Here is a 26072-nt window from a genome sequence, read left to right on the forward strand (position 1 = left end):
AGGCATACATGCAGGTACATATATATTTATATATGTGTGTATATATAAATATGTAAGTATATATATATATATATACATATATATTATATTATATTTTCCTGCCATAATGTAAGCTCCATGAGAGCAAGGACTGGATTCATTTTTGTTATTATAACTTTAGCGTCATTAAGACCTGTGACATAGTAGATTTTAAATTAATGTTGATGGAGTGATTCATTAATTGATCGATACATATGAAGAAACTAAGGGTCATAAATATTAAGTAGATTACTGATTCCAAATCAAGTTCATACCCATACCAATACCACACTGTCCAAATACTCTCCATTGATATTTTGGATAACTTTCTGCTTAATATTGTTTTCTTTGTTTTTGTCTTATTAAATAACTCATGGACTTTTCTTTCCTTGTAGCCAGAACTACGGTTTTTGGACAAGCAGTCCCAGGAGAGTGATTTTTGTGGTGACTCATTAAGGGATCAATCCAATGGGTGGTGTGTGTTACAGAAATTGGCAACAAGTATCCAATGGGTGAAGAAGGTAAGCCTAATTTGTACTATGAAGAATGTGTGATCCTGCTTAAATATCTAGCTTCAACTTCCTAAGTGCTGTCTTTGATCTGGGAGCTTTTCCCACTTGTCTTAGTTTTGGAATCTCCACAATTATCTTCTTACTTCCTAGTCACATACTGTGTAATGTTACCCTGTTGGAAGTTATTTCCAAATGATGCCATTAACCAATTATATCCAAACCCCATCTTAACACCTGCTGCAATATGATTCAGCCTATTAACTTTCAACCTTAGCCCCAGGGGTTGATGACAATACCATAAAGTGATGAGGTCACCAGACGTGTAGTCTGCAGACCTGTTTTCCAGTCTTTGTCCTTTACTCACTGTGTGATATTATGTGACCAATGCACCTCTCTGAGCTTTGGTTTCTTCACCTATAAAATGAAGGTATTCCAATAATTTATCTCTAAGCTTTCTTCAATTGTATTTTGTGATCAGGAGCTAATTGCCCTCCAAAATACACTTCTTTATACTCATGTGTTTTCATAGTGGTAATTTTCAAGGAAATATAAATAGTTAGGGGCAGCTATGTGACACAGTACATAGATTGTCAGACATAGGGCCTGGAACACTTACTAGGTCTGTGACCTGGACAAGTAATTTTGGAATGGGTCCCAGTAGGGCTTCTGTTTGTAATTAGGGGTAGGTGAAGAAAAAAAATGTTGTTGCCCACCAGGACTGATGCAGAGGGCTTGTGGTAAACAGAACTTTGTTAATCATACACCCAGGTGCAAAGGAAATTGAGACCTAGTAGACAGTATATTAGGAAGCTTCGGTCCTGTTACTTGTTTCTATTTCTTGTTTTTCTTAAAATTTTGTCAATGGTTAAGAAGTAAACATCTCACTTGAGAGAGTCTAACCAATAAGCAAAGAGTAAACATCTCCTTCACTAGCCTTACATTTCTATATAAATTACCCATCCTGAAGTATCTTCTGAGACAGCCAGTCCTGATGCTGCCTGGTTTCATCCTGCTTTATATGACAATAAAGGCTTTTACTTTGAGAAACTAGTATGGTATCCAACTAACTCTTACCCACCAAACCTGCTTTCTCATCTCTCTCTATCTGCCATGAAGAAAACAATGGCAACTTTGGTATCTTTTTCAAGAAAATCCCAAATGAGTTTATGAAGAGGCAGACATCTGAAATGACTGAAAATAAACTTATTAATGCAGAAAGGAACTAAATTCATTCTCATTATAGAAAGAAAGAAACTGAGGCACAGAGAGATTAAGAGATTTATCAAAGAAAGCAGTATGGTATAGTTAGATAAGATTACTAGAATGATGAATTCAGAGTCAGAAAGATCTTTATTTTGCTTTCATCACTTGCTGGCTTAAACTTGCAAAATTTGTTACTACATATGCAAAATGGGTACACTTATCATGCTTACTTCACAGAGTTATTTTTAAGTAAACACACATTTATTCAGCATTTGCAATGTTCCAGGCACGGTGTGTCAAAAATAAGCTAATTCATGTAACATTCTCTGCATACTTTGACATAGTATATAAATGGCAGTTATTAGCATTAAGAGGTAGAGCCATGATTAGTTTCATGACTTCTAAACCCTTGGTTTTTTTCCAGCACACCATGATATTGGCAGGGTCTACCCTTATTTGAGAAGGATTGTTTTGGAATGCTTGCCTTACTGGCCTCTGATTAATGTGATTATTACGGAAGTAGCCACTAAGTGAGATTTCATTGCTCTGGCAATGTCAGAACCCTTGTCTAATATGCTGCCTCAAAGGCAAACAGCAGGGGGGTCACCTCCTTTCTGAAAGGCTACTACATCAGCCTGACAGCACTGTGACCTTTTCTAGATCTTTACTCAAGAAGGTGATGGGGGTCTTTGACTTGGGAAGAGTCAGAAAGCAGGGAGCTGTCCCACTGGGCTAGCTCTCATCCTGCTGAAGCCAGGCTGGAAAAATTAGCTGGACAGGCTGAACTGCAGATAAAATCTTGTTTCTTTTCAAATGGAATCTCAGAGGGTCCTTTTAAAAATAGCTTTTTCTACTAAGGCAAGGAAGATATTTTGTTGAGTGGTTAGAAGGGAGCTGGGAAGAGAGATTATAGCCATCAGTTATCTTTAACCTTGGGAGATAGTGTGGGGAACAGGAGAACTTGGTTGTAATTTAAATTATGCACTTGTGATCTTGGTGATATTTAGGCAAATCTCTTCCTCCCTTTCAGCCTCACTTTATTCTTCTGTTAAGAGAGGCCATCAGTCCAGAGAATCTACATATATGAACACATGCACATAAATATAAGTGCATATATACAAATATATGCAAATGTAACTATCTTTTTATAATGTTTCCTTTGTGATTTTGTATATTTTATTTTACTTTTATACATTAACAAAAGCATATTATGAAAGAGGGTCAGTATGCTTTCTCAAACTTTCATATTGGTCCATGAAACACATGAAAAAGCTAAAACTCTTTGTCCTTGACAAATAAGAATCATTCAAGTACATACTCAGATTTTATTTAAAGTTTTCCAGTGAAAGAAACACTATGCCCATTTAGATATGTCTTATTTTTAGGAAAACATTTGATGTCTCAATCATAATTTATCTTTTTGCAACTTTAACTTTTTACAGTTAGTTCTGTCCAGTGGCTCCACATACAACAATATATTCCTTTTTCTGTGAGATAGTCCTTCAAATGCCTATAGTTACTTTTCATGTCTTTTACTGAATTTTCCTAACTTCTTGGGGATAAACATTCCTGTTTCTTTCAACCAATTCTAAAATTATAACATCACTTTATTAAAACTATTAGTATATTTTTAATTGGAGATCTTGGGAAAAGTAACAGAAAGACATAAAATTTGGATTCTGAAGATTTTCTGCCAATTTTAACACCTAGAATCTCAAGAATGTAGGTTAAATCCTCTAGTTTCCTATTTCTTCATTTGTAAAGCAAGAAAGTTGGGCTAGATCATCTCCATGACTTTTGCTGTTCTAAATTTATGACTCTATGATCCTCAGTATCTAGATCTCTATGATTTCATAAATATGTGCTGAAAACAAATCAATAAATGGATTCTTCATAAAATGAGAACTAAGCTCCTGCCATAACCACAGGCATGTTGATAAGGAATGCTCCCATGTAATTCTAAAATTGTATATATTGCTCCTATCCCCATCCATATATTTTACATTCACTTATACTAAATCTCTACTTGACAGATGTCTCATGCTGGGGGAAATGTCCTTGAATGATGATTGTTTTATTTCTGGCAGAGAAATTGGGGCCCTCTGCTTCACAGTCCCTTTGAACATTTCAATAGGCTTCCTGCATGACATTTTCTAGGAGAATTAGACAATTAGAATTAGGCATCAATAGAAAGGAGTCAGAAGTTAAGTATTAAGAGCTTATATTTAATTTTTTGAGGAAATCTACTGGATTGTTTCATCCAGAAATGAAGAGGAACCAATTTTCGATAGTTGTGTGTCTGGCATAACTGCTATTCCAAAGGTCAAAAATGGAATAATTTATAGTTTTTGTATATGGAAATATTTGAGAGGGGGGTGGTATATAATCTTCTGAAAGCTAGTGTTTGTGTTAACATAATTAGCTCTCCAGCTAAAGTCCATTGACGTTCATAGATTCATAGAGTTTAAAGCTCGAAGAGATATTAAACACTGTCTAGTCTAATTACTTTATTTTACAGGGCTGGATAGTAATGCTTGAGTCTCATGTGAGTCAATGGAATGGAGACAGAAATCCCTAAAGCTTGCTTGAATCTGCATTAATAGATACAAATGACAGATATAAAGCAAGGTCACCCCTACTTTCTGCAATTCTAGCATGAATCAATCTGGAGTCTTTTGTTTAATTCTGTGAATCCCTGTTTCAAGCTCAACACTGACATAATTTTAAATTTTAGACATAATTTTGAAGGGACTCAAAACCATGTCAGGAAAGAGTCAACTGGAGGAATTAGAGAAGCTTAGGTTACATAAGAGAAGATATAAGGAAATATATTTATTGTCTTTAGATATTTGACAGGTTATCATGGGAAAGATGAATTAAACTTGTTTTCCTTGGCATAAGAAAAGAAGAGAGGACAATCATAGGCCAGTATGATCAATATATTAATTATCAATTATTTGTTAAGCACTAAATATGTAACAGGTACTGTGTGCTAGTTACATTGAAAACACAAAAAATGAAACAAATCAGTATTCACAGTTTTTATTTTAATTGAACAAATGAATATGTAAAATGTGTATTATACACATAAAGTTAATGTAGGCAAATGCATAAAATGTAATTAAAACAAGGCATTTAGATAAGTTGCATGGATAAGGGATCACTTCCTGCTGAGGATGGTACCTGAAATGATTGCTTCTTGAAGAAAGAGAGAGATTCTATAAATCAGAGCTGGAAAAAAAGAGATAATTAGGAATATGTAACCCAGCCAGAGAAAATACACAGATCTATGGAAATAGAGAATGTTATACATGAGGAATACAGGGATAAGCACATTGGCTAGATATTCAAGTAGAAAATTGCAAGTAAGATCCAAAGATCTTGGAGACATAGGTTGGAGTCAGATTAAGTAAGATTTTAAAAGATAGAATACTTTTTATTTTATTCTAGAAGCAATTATAAAACACTAGAGTTGGTTGAATAGGAGGTTCAAATGGTCAAATATGGTCAGATAGTGAATCAAATTACTTTGATAATAGTATATTGAATTAAATGGGAAGAGATTTGATGCAGGGAGACTAATTAAGAGACTGCTGGTAATAAGAGTTTAAACTAAAGCATTTTGTGTGGGTGGATTGAGTGGGAGAAATGCCATAAAGTGTTAGAAGTCATAGAAAAGGAAACATCTGGGAACTGAATATGTGAGGTGGGGGTGAATTAAGATGATTCTCAGAGGAATCTCAGAGGAATAGTGGTTCCTTTAGCAGAAAAAGAGAATTTGAAAAAGGAAAAAGTTTAGGAGGAAAGATAATAAATTCAGTTTAGGACATGTTGAAATGTCTGGAATATATTTTTCTAAATATTTCATAGACAATTGGTGATCTGGGACTGAAGATTTGAGGAGAGATTGGCGCAAGATGTGTACAGATCTGGGAGTCATTTAAGTAGAGAAATAATGTTAGGGAATGCTTCCTCCAACAAGAACAACACTAAAGTAAAAAGCTACTACTACTAATGGAGAAAGAAGACACTACAGGTAGAAGTAGTAGTGTCTTCTTTCTCCATTAGTAGTCTTCTAGAAATGACTGGATGGCCATGTCTTGCACATATTGGGGATAACTGTAAGAATAATTGACACCAGTATTGAGTGGAAAGCAGAGAACTTTTCTAGTTTCTTCACACTCTGACATTATGAACAGAGTCAAGACTAAAACTGAGGACTTCTGATTTCTAATTTGACTCTTTTTTCTACTACACCACATTTACTCCCAGTTACTACTCTGTTGCTTTATTGCTCTTTGCATTGATCTACTTGACAGGAGAGTGTAAGATAGATCTATTCACCTGTAAAACTAGTTTTGAGTTATAGATTTTCTAAGATAACTCCTTTCTGTGATGATGTGAATAATATAATCTCTAAAATATCTCTAAATATATCTCTAAAATATCTTCCAATTTGAATTACTTTTATCCTGTGGTTCTCTAATCAATTTTGACTCCAGGCTGTACTTCTAGTATTATTTCTATTAGTGAGTCTCTTAAGAAAGGAATAGGAAATAGAATGAACTTTTAACTTTGTGATGTTGATTTAATTCTTATGCATTGTAGAGAGTTCCAGAAATTAGTAGTCAGATAATTTTAAAAAATACTAAACATATGTTGGGTACTGTGCAAAATACCAGAGGTACAATGAAAGGAAAAAAAAATCTAACAAACAAAAAAGCTATTTCATGCTTTTATAGAGCTTATAGCCTAATGGGAGAAAAACAAGCAATAATAACTATTAGGTATAAACACACAATATATTGGATAATTTGGAAACAAAACTTTCATTAGAAGTCATAGCCACTTGAATTCTACAGAAGTTATTTAACTCCTCACATATAGAGAAAGGAATCTGTTTTAGTGGAGTTCTAAAAATGCTTTGCCATCCATAAAGCAAATCAATATCTCATTTATTTTGATTGGTTTGAAGTTTTTTTTTAATCTTTTTTTTTACTTAATTCCCATTGAATTGAAGAATGTGCATTCCATATTTCAAAATCTAGACTGAGCAGGAAAGATTATCTACATATCATTCTGTTATTAGAAGTGTTAGAAGCATAAATAGTGGCAAAATTAAGATATGTCTGGCAGCCAGCCAATTTCAAACAATAACCATTATGTTATCTGAAACAACGGGATGAGAACTTACTTGATTTTACCTTATGAGATCAAAAATAACTATATTTTCATTAATTTTATTCTTATGAAATCATTGAGCAAAAACAATATACAATTTACACATCTTATGGCAGAAAATGTGGCAGGAGATAGAAAGCAAGGCTCCTGGTAGAATGAGATGAGGTCAAATTTCCTCATATACACTTAATGTGTGTGACCTTGGCAAGTCATTTAACTCATGACTCAGTTTCTTCATCCATAAAATGGGAATAACTATAAAATCTACTATATGAGGCTATTACTTACTTAGATCAAATAAGATAATGTTCATATAAAGATTTAAATGAAAGCCACATCATCATAATTATCCTGCCTTCCAACTAATTCTCATAGTCTTTACTTTCTTTTAGGAAGCAAGGATTATTCCCAATATCACATTTTCTTGTAATAATTAAACCAAAGTTCCCATAATCAGAATTGGGTTAGATCTTGGAAATCATTTATTTTTGTCTCCCTTATTTAGTTTGCCTATTGATCTATTTTTGGGTTGTTTTTTTTTTATTTTATTTTTTTTATTTTACCAATACTAAATGTTTTGTTGAAGGGTATTTGGTATTTTTAATATGGATCTTTGGCTCCATGTTCACCAATTTGCCAGGAAATTCAATGGCCCATTGGTGAACAAAGGTAAATAAATGATTTGCTCTCTGTCCATGTCTCATATGTTAGGATTGGGTTCAGTGTCTTACAATATTTCAAAGTGGAACTAATCTTGCTTTTAGACTAGGGAGACCCAATATGTAGCCACTGTTCCTTTACTACTTTGATATGGATAGTTGAGTGACCCTTTCTGTATTTTTCCAACTGCAAAATGAAGGGAGGAATGAGTAATCTCCTAAATTACTTCATTTAAGCAAAAGTCTCTGGTAGTTTTAAATTTCTATCTTCTGTGATCTTGTATGCAATACTTTTTAAATATAGTACTCAATTGCTTTGGTATTCTATATTTTCACTTTGTGAGACCTAAAATCCTAGCTCTAACATGTATTGTGCTGTTGTAAGACTCTATGTACTAGTATCTGTTTTATCATGCATATGCTATAGTTCTCTCTTACCTTTAGTAGAAGTAAATTCAGAGAATATCATAAAAATATAGGATTGTGATTTGGAAAGGACCTCAGAGATTATCTAATCCAGCACCCTTGTTTTGTAAATGATATTAAAAAAAAAAAAATTAAATGACTTGCTGAAAGTCATACAGCCAAGTGAAATTGAATACTATCTTGGAAATGAAATTGGGAAAATAATGAAAATAGCTTTATCCCCAGGCTTCCAGAGAACAGAAAGGATGTATATAAGATCTATATATTCAATCCCTTTGTGATCATAATAACCATTACTAGACAGAGGATATGCAGGGATTTTGTGATAAATGTTGAACAATTGATTCTCAAAAAGTATACATAAGACTCACTTTTTAAATGTCATCTATATTATTAACATTTTCTTCACCATTTTCCTAAGTCTTGATAATCAACAATACAGTGTATCTTTGAGCTGGCTCCCACTCATCCCAGAGATGTATTTAGAAATGATTTGAAAGTAATGACTGACTAAGAATTAGCCTTTGTTGGTAGGTAAAGAAAGATATTAATTTCAATTGCCCTTTCAAGAAGTGAATATTTATTGTACCTTATCAGAAAAGTGTTCATATGACAAGTTTTTCAATAACCAGAGATTATGGGTGAAAATAAATATAATTTAAAGATTGTAGAAAATAAAAATGTAATAGTGCTTTTAAGATTCTATCTATCTGGAGTTCTAGGGTAGCTTCAAATCTTCAGCCCTTTTTAAGTAAGCAGAAATGACTAATGTGAGTTCATTTTCATCAGTCTTCAGCAAGCAAATATTAAGTGTTCACTACTAGCCAGGCATAATTCTTAGTGCTGGAAATAATTAAGGGGAATAGGGGAATCTCTGTCCTTTTACCACAAGAATTGAATATTCAAATAGGAGAACTATCATGTAAATAGCTAGATACCTACCAGATATAGCCTGGAGAGATGAAGGTAATCTAAAATGTATTAGCATCTAGGAGTACTGGGAAAGATCTTCTGTAGAAGATGGAGATGGAGCTGAGGCTGGACAGTGTTGCAGGTGAGGAAGTATAACCCTTCTATTCATTGAGGGAAGCCAAAAAAGAACAGTGATGGGCGATGGAGTGACATGTATGAGGAACTACAACTAAGCCAGTGTGGCCAGAATATGGAGAAAAAAGTCCAGAAAAAGCAAAAGGGAGTGAGGTTGTGAAGAACTTAAAAGGTCAAACAGGACTTTATAATTAATCATGGAGTTTAGTGGGGGTGATTGGAGCTCATTGAGAAGGTAAGTAACAAGGTCAGAAAAAAAATTTAGAAACAGCATGTTGGCAGCTAAAGAAAGGATGGATTGGTGTAGGGAGAGACAAAATAGGAAGATTGGTTAGAAGACTATTGCAGTAGTCTAGTTGTAAGGAAGGATAGCTAAGTGGTACAGTGGACAGTACATTTGATTGGGAATCAATAAGACTTTTCCTGAGTTCAAATCTGGCTTTAAATACTTAGGATAAATCATTTAACCATATTTGCTTCATTTTTTCTCATTTGTAAAATGAGCTGGAGAAGGAAATGACAAACATCTCCATTAACTTTGTATAGAAAGATCTAAAGAGTCACAAAGAATTTCACGTGACTTAACAATGACAATATGAACAATGATAAGGATTTACAGTATGTTTGTGGCTATGTGACTGGATAGAAGGGGATGATTTTAAATTAGATATGTAGGGTGTTTTAGAGTGAAATGACAACAAGGTGGTAAACCTGGTGCCTTTCCCAGTAATAGGGAAGTTCCAAAAGGATAAAGGTTTGAAGGACAGTTTAAAATAAATCCAGATTTCCTGTACACACCTAAGGGGAAAAAAAAAAAAAAAAAAAACTAGAAATTTATTCACATAATAATAAGATTATTTATTTAGAAAGCAACTTCAGGATCATCTAATCTATATCCTTATTTAACAGATAAGGAAACAGGTGAATAAAGAAAAATGATTTCCTTAAGGTCACAGAAATAATAAAAATAAATAAATGAAAGCCAAAATTCAAACATTGGTCTTCTGACTATATCCATTAGCCTTTGAAAATACAATGATAACTAATAGTAACAGAAATAACTCATATTCAATGAATATTTGTTTATAAAATGAGTTCCATTATCAAGAAATTTCTATCAAGTAGTAAACCTAAGTCCTACTTGGCACTATTTTATAAATACATAAATTAAGGCTCATAAAAGTTAATTTAAAAAAGCAATATAACATAGTAAAGAGGTCAATATTAATGAGAAAAAGACCATGATTCTATTCCTGACTCAACTATGTACTAGTTAGATGACCATGGACAAGTAATTTGATTCATGAAACCTTTTAAGACTATAAATAATATATGTTAAGTTGAGTTAGTTGAGAGAGTTCCAAGGCTAGAATTTTTCATTTGACAAAATAATAGGTTCAGCCTGAAAAATTAAAATAAATATTAAGGAACTTATGGTTATTAAATGGACAAATCAAGACTGAAATGAATTTGAAGGAAATGCTATTTTCTTACTCTCTAATCATAGTATTTATTTATTTGTTTGTTTTAAACAAGTGCTCATAGAGCAGATAGTTCCCCTGCTGCTGAGAAAGTGAAGCTTTCCCCCTGCCTTTGCACCCTAGAATTGGGCCACTTTTTTGAATAAGAAAATACCTGAATGAATATCTTCTTGAAATCTTACACCAACATTTCCTAGGCACCTGATGATTTGCTATTCTCTTCTGATTGTCAAAGTCAAAATGGCATCTCTGGGGCTGGTATTAGATTCCCCACCTTTTAGAGATCAAAACCTTACATCTGCTTATGTTATCCAAAGTCTTCATTTCACCGGACAAGGAGCTATCAGTACATTTATTAAAAACAGTATATCCAGAGACATGATTTACGCCTTTCTCATTATACATGTTACCTTTAAAGTGAGGACATATTTCCTTTTTCTTCCTTTGACAACTTGTGACCTCAGCTCTGGCTAGGAGTGGGGGAGACAAAAGGCATATTCAAGAGAGATTTTTTTGAAGGGACAGAGTGTATGGCACAGCATTTAACCACATACTAACTTGATGTTACATATTTCCATACAAACATTTCGTTACTTCTTAAGACAAGGGATTTCAAACTTATTGAAAATATGAAAAATAGTGCTTTATTATACATGTTCCCATTGTACTCCAACTCCTTTAGTGGGCCCTGGGAATGATAAAACATCTTTTTCAGTGAAACATCTCTGCCATTATCTGTCCCTCACAAATGATGTATCCAGTAAGACAGAATAACAGCACAAGGTTTTGGTGTCCTAATCCAATCATTTTCCCATTGATTATGTACCTGGAAGAAGAAGACATAGATTTATATGTTGTTTCCTTGAATTTCCCTTGCCATCTTATGATCTCAGCACTGCCCAGTATTAGAATAAATAAGAGAAGATAACTTTACTAATAGGTGACAGGAAGTTCAGGAAAGTGAAATAATTTGCTTAAAATCACCCAGTGAGGAGGTGCTTCAGAAAAGACTGAAACCTGGGTATTCATAATGAATTTGGAGGATTCTTTTATAAGGGACAATGATACCCTTTATACATTAAAAAATTACACACACATATAAAGAAAGAGGGAAGATAGAGTAGGAGGGGGAGAAAGAGAGAAAGGGAAAAAGAGAGAGAAAGAGGGAGAAAAAAGCAGAAGAGAGATACAGAGAGAGAGGGAAAGAGAGAACAACAGAGAGAGAGAGAGACAGACAGATAGACAGGAGAGAAACAAAGACAGAGAGAGACAGAGGCACAGTGAGAGAGAGGAGAGAGAGAGAGAGAGAGAGAGAGAGAGAGAGAGAGAGAGAGAGAGAGAGAGAGAGAGAGAGAGAAAGAGAGAGGGACAATGAGAGAGAGAAAGAGAGATTGTGATCATGTTGGCTACTAAGCTAAGGACAGATTGGTGTGAGGAGAGACTTGATTCAGGAAGACTGATTAGAAGGCATTTCCAATAGTCTAGTTGAAAGGTGGGGCAGTAAGGTGGTACAGTGGATAAGAGTGCCAGTCCTGGAGTAAGGATGACTCATCTTCCTGAGTTCAAATCTGGCATCAGACACTTACTAGCTTTGTGACTCTGAGCAGATCACTTAACTCTGTTTGCCTCAGTTTCCTCATCTGCAAAATGAGCTGGAGAAGAAAATGGCCAACCACTACTGTATCTTTATCTTGAACACTCTAAATGGGGATGCACACAAAGAGTCCAACACAACTGAACAATAATGAAAATAATTTATATTATATTGGATTGGATATAATATATGGGATGTATCTAATATCTGTTTGTTTGTTGTTTTTTTTTTGGTAAAGTATTGTGTTTTTTTTTTTCCCTTCTTATGTATTTTATGGCGGAAAATCATTCACATAGGGAAAATTGTTCTTGAGGGCAGTGAAAATCATTTCTCTTGTACTTTTCTGGAAAAGATTGTGTTTAGGATTGATGGAAACAATCTTTCTTAGAGCCTAGTTAATTGTAAAAGACACTTCAATCCAGCCCCTCCTTTATCTTCCCTCTATTCTTCTTCTCTCCTATCCCCCCTCTCTTCTTCCCTTCCTTTTTCCACATTACCTTGCATGGAAACATTATGGAACAAGTCAGTGATCCCCAAAGCAGGCTAGCAAATGGCTGAAGATGTCCAGTCACTACTCAGAGGTCCTAAGGGAAATTGGCCACTGCTACTCAGGACTTCCTCCATTTCCCTAAGGGATAGAAGAACCAATTCTTCCCCAGGCTACTAACCCAAATTGCCCATGCTTCCTCTGGGGCACAAGGTGCCTCAGGCAGTTCATAAGAATGAATGAAGGTAACAGGATATTTTGAAATTTCTTCTCAATTAATTGTGACTGGAGTGGACCTGGGAGATTGCAGGGAAGAAAAGGGCAGAAGGCTAAACATGGAAGTCAGAGAAAAAAAAAAAAAAAAAAAAAGACTTTTTTAGAGTTGGAATAGAGACCCCATACAATCTATATACAATCATATACACTTGAGATCTTAGAACTCATATATAATCTATCATGACCCCTGATTTTATAGATAAGCAAACTGAAGTTTGGAGTGGGAAAAGAAGCTGTGCATGCTATATTGCTAGTAAGCTACAGAATGGGGACAAAATCTGTTTACAAATTGAATTTCTTTTTCATTAATAAGAAATGTAGTTATTAAGTATATACTATTAGAAATCAATGTTGTAAGGAACTAAATAATATATTTCCTTTAAGTAAGCCATGATTTCCATTCTCATGAAGCTTATGGTCTCATAAGACAGTAAAATACAGCCTATCCAAACAAAAGGTAGAAACTATATATATATATTACATAACAATTTTAAATATATTTTATATATTTTATTTTTTATAAATATTTGAATTTATGTTCATATAATTATATAAATAAAATATACATGTGCATTTAGAAATTACAAGACTAAGTGTTTTGTTAGACCTGAGAAGGAAAACCTATATCTACTAGAGGATCAGGTGAATTTTCTTATGTAAGTGAACTTTTGAGTTATACTTCAAAATACTTAGTAAGAATTTCAGAAGTGAAGAAGAGAAGGGCAAGGCACAGGGAATAATATGAGCCAAATCTTGGAGGTGTAAAAGTTTAGGGTATATCCAGGAAGCAGAGGAGAAATTCAAATATGCTATAAAATAGTGGATCTAGAAGTAATTAATTTAAATTACTCAGAAATGCAGGATACAGATAGATTATAGAGGCCCTGTAGGTCTTGTTTATCTCCAAGATCAAAAAAAAAAATTTGGTTTATTATTTAAAACCTATCACAAATTAGACCCCTCCTACTTTTCCAGTCTTCTTAGATTTTATTTCCTTCCACATGAAACAATTCAGCAACATTGCCTTAAATGCTATCTTTAAACATTCCATTCCATTTTTATCTCCATACATTTGGGCTGGTTTCTTCTCTCTATATCCTTCAATACTCCCAGGCCTGTCTGGAATGCTCTACATCCTCAGCTTCCACCTAACTTTCCTAGTTTATTTCACAAAGTTCCAAACTCATTTTTTGCAACTCTTCCTTGGCTTGATGGTTTCTTCTGAAACTTGCATGTTTTATGTTATCTATGTATCTTGTTTTCTTTTTAATATTAGAGTAAGCACACTTTTTTGTTTGGTTTTCCTTTTATTTTTCTTTTCTTTGTCTCCTCAGTGTATAGCACAGGGCATAGCATAGAAAAAATATTTAATTTTTGCATATTGACTGACTAACCAACTGACTGAGGATCAAAGCATTGTAGGGTGGGTACCTGAGGCATCTAATACAACCCTCTCATTTTATGGATCAGTTATTTGAATTTGGCAGACAACAGATAATAGATGAGGATTTGTTATCAAAGGTGTGATGTGACTAGATGTATGCATAAGAAAAATGAATCTGGTAGTAGGATACATATTGGGCTTTAGAGGGAGAGAACAGAAGTAATATAAAGCTTTTAGAATGTTCTTAGAAAGGTCTTAAATTAATGGCAATGACTAGGCTGGCTAGCTTATCATTCCTTTTAAATATATTTTAAATTTTAAAATCTGCAGTACTTCCAAATATTGTTGTGTGGTCATAAGCAGAAAGTTTTGATTTTTTTTTCCTTTCGTTCAGTATCTTACTCCTTCTGTGACTTCATTTTTAAGTAGAGAACAAATTTGTGTATTTTTAAATCTGATTTTCTGAATACATAGAGTGTTCTGGGGAACATCTTCACATTAATATAAAAGACAGTTATTTTTTAATATCGTTTAATGTGTCTTTATATCTGATTCTATTTTAGAATTTAGGAAGGCACAGAGTCATGTGGAGTGTTTGAACACTGTTGTTTTGCCTCCAAACTTACCTTTGAAAGACGGGCTCATCAAAATAGTTTTTCTTTGCTTCAAAAATATTCGTCTCAGTCTTTGAGGCAAAGATGAAAATCTTTTTTTTTTTTTTCTTTATCCTTTGCTCATTGTCCTTCACATGTAAAGATGCTTATATAGGTGCAGTGACTCAACAATCAAGTCAGATAATTCTCTTGGGTCCAAACTTGAAAATTTTGTGACTTTGGGGGAAAATTCCCTTCTCAGAGCTTCAGGAACTTTACATATCAGATGGAAACAATATTGACTCCATCTCTGTCTATCTCACTGTGTTCTTCTCATCATCACATGAGATATAGCATTGTACAATACATTCTGACACAATTTACAGTCAATCATTGTGAAAATGTGAGTTTTTTTTTTTTTTTTGGCTGTTATTGCCAATCACAATAAGACTTTATAATACAAGCAAGCTAATAATTGTTTCATCTTCTGTTTTGCTTGGGTTTCTTCCATCTTGGCTTGGAATGGGTCAGTACCAATCAACTAACTGTAAAGAAAGGAATAGTTAGATGATTCTTGTTTCTGTCTTATTTCTCAAAGAAAAAAAGTAGTTTGCTCTATTTCATGAATAAGAATGCTATACAGACACCTCCTAGTTGGCCAACCATCCTTCAAATGTTTACTTCTGGGCACAAAGGGGAAGGAGCAGAGGAAAATAACCAAATTGAACTTGTACTCTTAAAAAAAGGACATTTATTTATTTTGCCTAACAAAACCTCCACTATCTACTGATTCAGCTACTTTTATGATCCACAATGAAAGACATTATTTTTTTTTTGAACCTCTACAGATTAGATCTATAATGCTAACCTATCAGATTTTTAAGAACTTATTTTGTCAACATTTGCTTCAGTTATGCCTCTGTGCGTTGCTTGATCTGCAAATAATATATATATATATGAATATGTATATATGTGTTTATATGTGTATACACATAGACATATATGTATAAATATATGTACAAACACACACATATATGTCACATGTATTACAGAGTCAAAGTCTGATTCCTTATAAAACTTGCCTAAAGAAGTGCTACATCCAAGTCAAACCATTAATTACCAATCTTTAAGTCAGATAATTTAACAAAATGAGGGATTCAATGATTTAGCAAGAGGAAGAGAAGGAACTCAAGCCAACTTAGACTTTCTGACTAATCCAAAGGCTCTTGTCACTATACCATACTGAACTTTGGGACTATTATAGTTCATGACATATTAATGCCCACAGTTTTATGGTGGTAAATGGACAAATGATTAGTGTTATGAAATGTAACAATTTCCTATATCATGTTTTGTGGAACAGCCTAGTTGCTTTGGACTAAGAAGAATTGATACAAATATGAATGACTCTTTTTTATTAACTATGTTGGTTGTGTTTTCTGTTATTGTCAATCATAATAATACGTATTGAAAACTAGCTAATAATTGTTCTAACCCCCAGGGTAGTTAATTAAATCTCTGGGGATATATATAATCTATAATCTTGATTTCCTTTTGAAAATCAAAATAATTTATATAATTCATAACATTGATTTCCTTATGAAAATCAAAAGTAAAAATTTCTAGGCAGTACAATAGATAGAACACTGGCCTTGGAGTCAAAAGGATATGCATTCAAATGTGACCTCTGAAACTTATTAGCTTTATAAGCCAGGATAAAACACTTCACTCTGCTTCACAAAAAGTGAAAGAAATATTGAACATGAATTCTTAGACCTAAAAATGGTTAGAACAACGAATAGAAGTTCCAGAAAGCCCAATTTTAGCTTGATGTAAAGAAAAAGTTTCTAATAATTTCAATCATCTAAAGATAGAAAAGACTGTCAGTGGAAGAAGTATGGTTCTTTTCACCAGAAGTTTCCTAGTAAAGGTTTGGCAGTGATTTGAAAGGCGTTTTATCTTGGATTGCTTCTTCAGATATTAGTTGGATACGACAGCCTTGGAGCTTTATTTCATCCTGAGGTTCTATGATGCTGTAGATTGGCTTTGATTCTTTTAAAGCAGAAAACACCATTTTGTCTGCCAAGTCCCTCTGGACATTTACAAGGACCTTTCAGACCTACTCCATTTTTCCCTGAAGGAAAGTATGTCTTAAAAAAATGTGAACAAGCTGATTCTTGATTTCCCAAAATGTCTACACTTACACACACACAAACACAGACACATGCACACTCCTGATACATTATAGCCATCATAGCCCCTTGCCCATCACTTGTGGCTATGACATAATAATCCATATTTTTAAAGCCTATTAGTAAAAAAAATTGAAATAGTGCTTCTCCTACTTTATTCCTTGACAAACAGTGTTTACAACCATTGAGATATTTCATTTCAATTATGCTCTGATGTTGTTCGAAGACAGTTCCTGACAATAGCCACATTGCATAAACCATTTATATTGTAGCTCCAGCACTGCTACAGTTGCCAAACTAGACTGGCCAGTTTATTAGGAAGAAAAATTAACAGCATATGCTTTGGGGGTAATAGTAACAGAGGAGAAGAACCTGCATTCAGGGAGCCACTAAGGCAGTTTGTCTGATGAGGGATCCGTTTATCAGCAAAATGCCATGACTCGGTGAAGTCCCTTGCATAGGAATCAGCAGCTCTTAGAATGGAATCCCAGTGGTACACCATGCCAGAGGCAGTTAACTTTGTCTTGAAATACAGTTTGGTGTGATGGATAAGAGTACTGGTTTTAGAATCAAGAATACTTGGGCTTGAATCCTCTCTCTGCCATTTACAAGCTATGGGACCCTGGCCAAATTAATGTTATCATCCCCTTGTTGCAGTTTCCTCATCAATAAATTGGGAGGATTTGCCACAATGTCTGTTCTAGGAGCTTGTAACTCATTCTATGACTTCATAAGTATTTGTTGTTTCATTAAAAAATGTCCATATGTGACATAGCTTCTGTATGTATTCAAGCCCTGGAAATAGAAAATTGACCCTTCTTGAATCAAAAGGCTCACTGGGAGTCGCTGATCCTAGTCTGGCCCCAGTGGAACATGAGGGCCTCTGTATTCATTCCAATGATAAGATTCTAGTAAACTGTTAGAAAATAGGAAAGACTGTCTCTATCTCTATAAAATTATCTATGTTCTATAACTTGCAAGTGCAGAAAGGAAAAGATCTAGGGGTTTCAATGGACTTTTAACTCAGTATGATTCAGCAGTATTTCATGGAAAGCAATAAAAGTTAATTTGATCTTAACTTGAATCAATAATAGGTTCCAGAGTGAAAGATATGAATACTTACAGTCCTCTGCCTTGGCCAAATCACATTAGAAAGATTCTATCCTATCCTGGGGCCTACATTTCAAGAAAATAGACAAATTGAAGGTTTTCTTAATTTTGTTCTAGAGCTCATGTTATCACACAGACTTATTACATTACAGTCACAATTCTGAATAAGTCCTATGCCTTTCTAATAAAGCTGCATTTAGTACTTCTCAATGGTGCATTTGTCTTTAGACATTCTAGTTATCAAGGTTCAACTGTATTATATTTCTTATCTTTAAAAATAGAAATTGATTCAGGAAATTTACCATCAATCAGTTATTTATTATATGTAGTTTGGATCTTAGTACTTTTTTTTTTTTTTTTTCTAAATGAATAAATGGGAAAGGAGTGGTCAAATGCTTATTATATCCCTAAAAATGTGCTGAATATTAGGGATATGATTATGAAAGCAAAGACAGAATCTGCCTTTAATGAGGAGTTTTGATTTTAATTGCCAAAAGCAATATGTGTAAGGAATTGGTGGTTAAGAAGTAATATTTTGGTTTTAAGCATAAGTGGAGCCTTAGGGGAGTGATTTCTACCACATTTCTAAGAGCAAAAACTGAGTTGATTCAAACATGGTTCTTTTTTTTTTTACTGAAATGGAAGGAGTAGGGATTTGGCTGAGGGAAGGAATGGTTCTAGGTGGTGAGATAGTTCTTGAGGAGGTAGCGAGGGAGGAAATTCTAGGTCCTACAGATGAGAACTAGCTTGATATTTAAGATAACAACAATAATAATGATGTTTCTATAATAGAAATATTCTTAAAATATATTGCATTCAAAAACATTATGAATTATGGAGTATTGTCTCCTTTATCTTGGAGAAAAAAATAAATCCAAAAAACTTAACCTTATAAAGATCACAAAACTTTTGTGAAACAGAATTGGGATGGGTATCTGGATCTTCTCATTCTCAAAGTTTGTGTTTCTTCTGCCATACTATTTAGAGGCTAGGGATTTCTCCACCAGCCAGTGTTGTACTGTGTTGAGTCATTGTAGCTGATTAATTAATCCTTTTGTATTTTATGGTATCAAATTCTGCATGTTTGATGTAGCTAATGGTAGAAATTTTTTTTTTTTTTTTTGGTCACTATCTCCAAAGAGGCCTAGCTCAATTGGAATCAAGGTGGACCTGGAGGAATTTGGGTTAATCCTGAATTGCTCAAGTAAAAGTGGAACTAATTATTGGTGAGGTAATGGAAACTCAGATTGGTGGGTAGATTAAGGAGGACAAAAGATTTCTTCCTCTTGAGAAAAGTTTGATTAGAAGCAAGGAGATGGAATTAACTGACCTATTGGGCTATCAGATTTAAGATTAAATTTTGGGTGTTCCTCCCTGAAGATATACCCCTGATTGTGAATCACTCTATTTAGATAAAAACTACTTCAATCATTCTCTGTCATTCAGTTAATGACAGAGTCTTTTGAACTTGGTTTCAGCTTACCAGTATGAGTATTAGGTCAGGTTCTCATCCTGTTAGACAGGATGGAAATCCAACTCAGGATTTGGAAATACAGATGCCTTTAATTTATTTTCATAAAGATTAAAAAAAAATAAGCCACACACAACTCTTACCACAAATGTTAAAATAAGAGTCCCAGGAAGAAGGCCTCAGATGAGTCATAGCACATTAACCCAAGGGGAAAAATGAAAACAAAGCTCTGTTTTCTGATTTGCAATTGATCCCAAATCAAACTCTGCCAATAACATATATTTTGGAAGTGTAAAGACAATTAGGATTTAGGAGTAGACAAAAGACCCTGGCAAGATAGTTCAGATTCCTTTTGTAGGCTGTAAATCCTTTTTTCCTAGAGGATTGGTTTTACCTTTAAAATATTTTATTTTGAATGATCCAAGATAACACTTATGTGGGAACTTTCTCCACTGATGTAGATTATAGAAATCATGTGATTGCTAGTAATTTTTTACTCTTTTTAAGTGGCTCCCTATTCTCACATACATCTTTTGTGTCACCTTCATTACAATTTTCCTGTACAAGTCAAAATTGGTAATATATTGTAGCCAGCACCCACCAACCCACTATACATTTCTTTCTCTCCTTTCTTCTCTTCTCTCTCTCTCTCTCTCTCTCTCTCTCTCTCTCTCTCTCCTTTTCTTTCTGTTTCTGTCTCTTTCTCTCTGTTTCTGTTACTTTCTCTTTCTCTGTTTCTGTCTCTCTGTTTTTTTGCTTTTCATATTAAACGTTTTACCCTTAGTTCTCACTGCTTATTCCATCACTAGGAGATTAATATTCATTATGACACAAAGAACTGTTCAGAAAATACCATTGAGTTCATCATAATAAAACCTGGATTGCATCTCAACCTTTCCACCTAATATTTTGGACACTTACCATTTCAAGGCCTTTGGATTTTTGTTTTGCTTGTGTGTGTGTGTATGTGTATATGTGTGTTATTTCTGTTTCACCTGAAAGCTGGAAAGAGGGGTGGATTTAAACTAAATAGTATCTAAGGGTTATTTTTTGGACAAAAATCTTATTAATCTGCCATCTGGAAGTGATGTCAATATGCCCTGATCTCAGAGAAATTCTATCTACAGAGACAAGTTCAGTAGAATTCTAATTCATCAAAAGTAACTGAGATTATAAACCAGAATTAGTTTCCTCCTTTTTTAAAATTGAGGGAGTTTATTTCTAGACTATGAAAAAATATTCTAAAAATGATCAGAGAAATGCAAATTAAGACTACTCTGAGGTATCACTACATACCTCTCAGAATTGACTAAAATGATAATAATAAATGTTGGAAGGGATGTGGGAAAACTGGAACATTGATATATTGTTGGAAGTTCTTAACTGATCCAACCATTCTGGAGAACCATGTGGAACTATGGCCAAAGGGCTATCAAATTATTTGTACCTTTTGATCTAGACTTTGTCTAAGGCCAAAGATAGTGGGGGAACTCTAGTATAACACAGGTGGTCACACCCTTCCTGACTTCTCAGGAAAGGTGAAAACACTTAAGGGAAAATGGAGAGCAGAACCAGACATTGTTCTGTAAGAAACAATCAGTAGGAGGATTTCAGAGAGGCCTGGAGAGATTTTCATGAACCCATGCTAAGTGAAATGAGCAGAAGCAGGAGTTGCTGGAACTCTGTCTTCCCAGAAATCAGCTGGAATCAGGATCACTAAACATCTTTATTCTTGATCTTTACCATACCCTCCAATGCCAGTCACGAGTGCTAGTGAGCGTGAGTTCCACCACCCAAGTTTCTCTTACTCCTCCCACTCACATCACTTCCCCTCTTTGTCCTACTAATCAAGTCAGCACAGAACAGCTGGGGAGGGTCAACCTTCAAACAAGTTAATAGGGAACCGTCCAATTGGTAATTAGTCTCACTTGCTTCATTATCCAAGTGCATTGCTCAGTTCTAGCCCTTTACAGTTATTGTACATGGTAACATCAGTATTATATGATGATCAATTCTGATGCACATGGCTCTTTTAAACAATAAGGTGATTCAGGACAATTGCCATGGTTTGGTGATGAAGAGAGCCATTTGCACCCAGAGAGAGGACTAGGGGAACTGAGTGTGAATCACAACATAGGATTTTCACTTTTTTGTTGTTATTTGCTTACATTTTGATTTCTTTCTCATTTTTTTTTTCCTTTTTGATCTGATTTTTCTTGGGCAGCATGATAATTGTGGATATATGTATAGAAGAATTGCACATGTTTAATATAAATTGGATTATTTGCCATCTAGGGGAAGGAGTGAGGGGAAGGGAAGGAAAAAAAAAAATTGGAACACCGGGCTTTACAAGGATGAATGTTTAAAATTATCTAAGCATATGCTTTGAAAATAAAATGTTTTGATAAAAAAATGAGTGATTGAAGTGATCTCTAAGTTCCTTCCAGCTATAACAATTTCTGATTCTCTCTAATATTTGAAAGGATCTATTATCTTACCAATGCAAGTGCTTCCTGCAATAACTCTTGTCAAATTCCTATGATTCAATTTATATCTCACTTTTATTTTAATATTCTACTTATTTTTGATATATTTTACTATGATTTCAATAGCTTTAAAAAGCTCTGCATCTCTCTAAATCTTACTAAAGAAGAAAGACATATTGGAATTAAAGCTGGAAGAAACTTTAAATATCACACAGTCCAAATTTTGTATGATCCTTGTCTGTAACTTGATACATGTGGATTTATCTGTCATCGATCTATATCTCTCTATCTGCCTATCAACCGATTGATTGGTCTATCTTTTTTATGTCTATCTTTCATGGAGCTCTCCAAATTATTTCAGGTCTTTCTAGAGATGTCTTGATTTTTCACTGAAAAAAAAAAAAAAAAAAAAAAAAGTGGTCCTAGGAGGAAGTACAACCTGGAATTATAAAGATCTTTGTTCATGTTCAGCTCCATACATTTACTGGTTCTATAATCCTGAGCAAGTTCCTGAGACTTTCAGCCTCAGTTTCCTTATCCAGAAAATTAGGATAATTATAGCACCTACCTCCCAGGATTATTGGAAGGATGGAACTTAAGAGTACTATTAAAGTACTAGGCATTATTATCTTGACATTCCTTGGATAACAATGGAGTCTAAAGGATAACTATCATTAATTTTTTGTGTGTTTGCTCTTTGACCATCCCCTTTCTTTTATGGCAACATAATTATCTGATTTATATCATTTCCAATTCATCTCAAACATGTATGTGCCTTTCCTTAGTCCTTTCAGTTTATTGCAGTCTTAGTGCTTCAAATCTGTAGATTTATATAGCCTTATGGAATCACTGGATGAATATTAACATTTATAAATATATATATATATATATATACATATATATATATATATATATGTAGGTCTCTCTTACAGGGAGAAGTTTATAGTCATTAAAAGTGCTGTACAATTTCCCAAAGGTAATCGAATCTTCTCTTATTCCTCTCTTCAGTTCCATTTTCCCCTGGATATGTATATCAAAAGTTCATCTCTATGAGTTGTAATCTAGCCACATATCCACTTTTTAGCAAAACACATTTTTCATACTCTTATTTTTGTTGGTAGTTAAACTAAACTCATTTAAAATGTTTTGAGTATTTTTTGAAATCTAATATTTTATATTATTTTAATTTCTGAATATATCCCATTCCCTTATTCATAAAAGTCATCACTTATAACAAAGAATTTAAAAAAGAAAAAGGAAAAAAAATTCACAAAACTAATAAAGTACAGAAAGTTGGGAAAGAAATTGAACCCTGCAAGAGAATTCAAGGATGAAACTGGGAGAAATGGGGATTGGGGTGGGACAGCTCATCAATTTAGAACTGGAAGCAGTTAGAAATCATATAATCCAAATCCTCTCTTTTTGGATGAGGAAACTAAAGACATGAGAAATCATTGATTTGTACAATATCTCACTACTAGTAGGTGACATAGTATGGATTCAAAGTCAGATCTGTAATGCAAAACTCTTTCAATGGCATCTTTGTGCTGTGTAAAATGACAAAGAATCCTTAGGTCCAAATGTCCTATATTCAAATTACTCTCCAATAGGAAACCCATGACTGAGGGCAAAAATCTATTTGCACAGTTAGCATGTAGAGTTAAAATCTACCTGGGGATGCAAGCTATGAATCAAAAAATACTAGCAATAGCTCCCAAGCAGTCCAGAACTTGAGTCCATGATACTGATATAGAGGTCGGGGATCCCATGGTGCAGTGAGCATGGGAGTAAATCAAACCAAGGAAAAACCACAGATTTCCTATAAAACTTCAAGGCCAGAAATGATATTAGTGTGATTTGGAGCCATCCACCATCATCACGTAAGGTAATCAAATGAGATAATTCTTAATACAGGACCTGAAAGGCACCATATAAATGCTTATGAATAGATCTCTTTACCTTTTGGCATTTGAATCTTAAGTTTGATCATTTTCATCAAATCTTGCTTCGGATTAAATGACAATATGATAAATTAACAAGAATAGCTAAGGGGGCAGAATAGAGTGCTAGGAAGACTCATCTTTTTGAGTTCAAATCTGCCCTCAGACACTTACTAATATGATCTTGAGCAAGTCACTTCACCATGTTTGCCCCAGTTTCTTCCTCTATAAAAATGAGCTAGAGAGGAAATGAGAAACCACTCAGTATCTTTGCCTAGAAAACCCCAAATAGAATCACAAAAAGTATGACATGACTAAAAACAATAAAACAACAGCTATAAATTAACAACTGAAAAATGTTGTAATTTAAAATAGGCCTCACTTTTTGGATGTTTTATCATATTTTGTATTCCATCTTTAATCTATTATTATCTCTGAAGCTAGCAAGTTATATTCTCTAAGTCTGTACTGAGAGACAATGAATCGATGAAATATTCTTTTGTACAAAACTCTGATTTTACAATCAAAGAGGTGTTTTGGTGATAGTATCTTGCCTAATAGTCCCCAAGTATTGAAAAGCAATGCCAGGACATTAACATCAGCTAGTCGAGTTCAATTGTTATATTTTGCCTCATTATTTCATATGCTACTATAATATGTGATTCTCATGATCTTTCGAATTTCAAATCTGATGATTTAGATGTGTGGACAGGGAAACAAAAGATGTGTTCCATATATAGAGAGTATCATTGGAATCACTTTAAGATTCATACAATGTTCTGTATAAATTATGAGAATAATTTAATAACTTATTAAGCATCAAACTACACTAAGGCATTTGAGACATGTATAATCACTTAAAATTTTTAAAATATATATACATTAACTCACTTAATCCACATAGCATTTTCAGCTTAGGAAATGGAAACTAGTAGAGTGACTTGCACATTGTGACACTCTTTGCAACCCTGCAGCTAGGTGATACAGTTGATAGAGTGCTAGGTCTGAAATCAGGAGCACCTGAGTTCAAATATGACCTCAGACATTTCCAAATCCATATTATCTTTAACAAGGCAATTAACATTATTTATCTCAGTTTCCTCTTCTGTTAAATGAGTTGAACAAAGAAATGGCAAACTACTCCAATATCTTTGCCAAGAAAACCCCAAATTATGTCACAAAGTTTTGTACATGACTAGAAAATAACTGAACAACATTGCAACTCCAAGTACAGAATTTTATTGTGCTACATAGTCCAAATATTGCAAGATTCAAATCCAAGTCATTTGATTCTAAATTAAGTCATTTTAGAGTCAGAGGATTTTGAGAATTTGAATCCCAGACTCATTACTTAATAACGATATGGCTAGAAGTATATCATTCTCTAACTAGGTCCTCAGTTTGCTCCATGTAAAGATGGTTTGGACTGTCTCTTCCTAACTTTAATTTTATAATCCATACATTTTTCTCTAAATAGGTATTTAAATATTTTGATAGATATTATAACCCCTCCTCCTGTAATAAGCCAATTAATCATCAAACTATTTTTCTTTTACTATTTGAAAGGCATTGTGCCTATTTTGATGATAAGAGAGAAAGGAAGAGAAAGAGAGAATGAAAGGAAGAAAGAGAGAAATGAAGGAATGAAGAGAAAGAAAAAAAAAACAGAAAAAAGGGAAGGAAGAAAGAAAAAAGGGAGAAAGAAAGAAATAAAAGAGAGAAAGATAAAGAGAAAGAAAGAAATTAGGAAAGAAAAGGAAAAGGGAACAAAGTCTTTTCCCTCAGGAAGCTTACATGCCCATAGGGAGGAAGTATGAACATACAATCACTATTTGAGATGTGGAATAGCAGGACGGTAAATATAGAGAGGGAGATACAAATGACTATAAAACCAGAATGATCTCCAGTATCACTGAGGCTGGTTCTGGAAAACAGCCATTGATTTCAAGAGGAGAAAAAAGTACATTCTTTTGATTAAGTACAATCAATACAAAAGCAAAGATGAGAAATGG

General features: G+C 33.9%; 1 protein-coding gene across 1 annotated transcript in view; it reads left to right on the top strand.

Moving 5' to 3' along the window:
* Positions 1-26072, top strand: part of CDH11 (cadherin 11) — a 210240-nt gene that overhangs the window by 96238 nt on the left and 87930 nt on the right. The window contains exon 2 of the mRNA XM_074286558.1: positions 414-539. The gene's annotated coding sequence lies outside the window, so the exon portion shown is untranslated. The remainder of the gene's footprint in view (positions 1-413; positions 540-26072) is intronic.

Source organism: Sminthopsis crassicaudata, chromosome 2, assembly GCF_048593235.1.
Source record: "Sminthopsis crassicaudata isolate SCR6 chromosome 2, ASM4859323v1, whole genome shotgun sequence".
Classification (NCBI taxonomy): domain Eukaryota; kingdom Metazoa; phylum Chordata; class Mammalia; order Dasyuromorphia; family Dasyuridae; genus Sminthopsis; species Sminthopsis crassicaudata.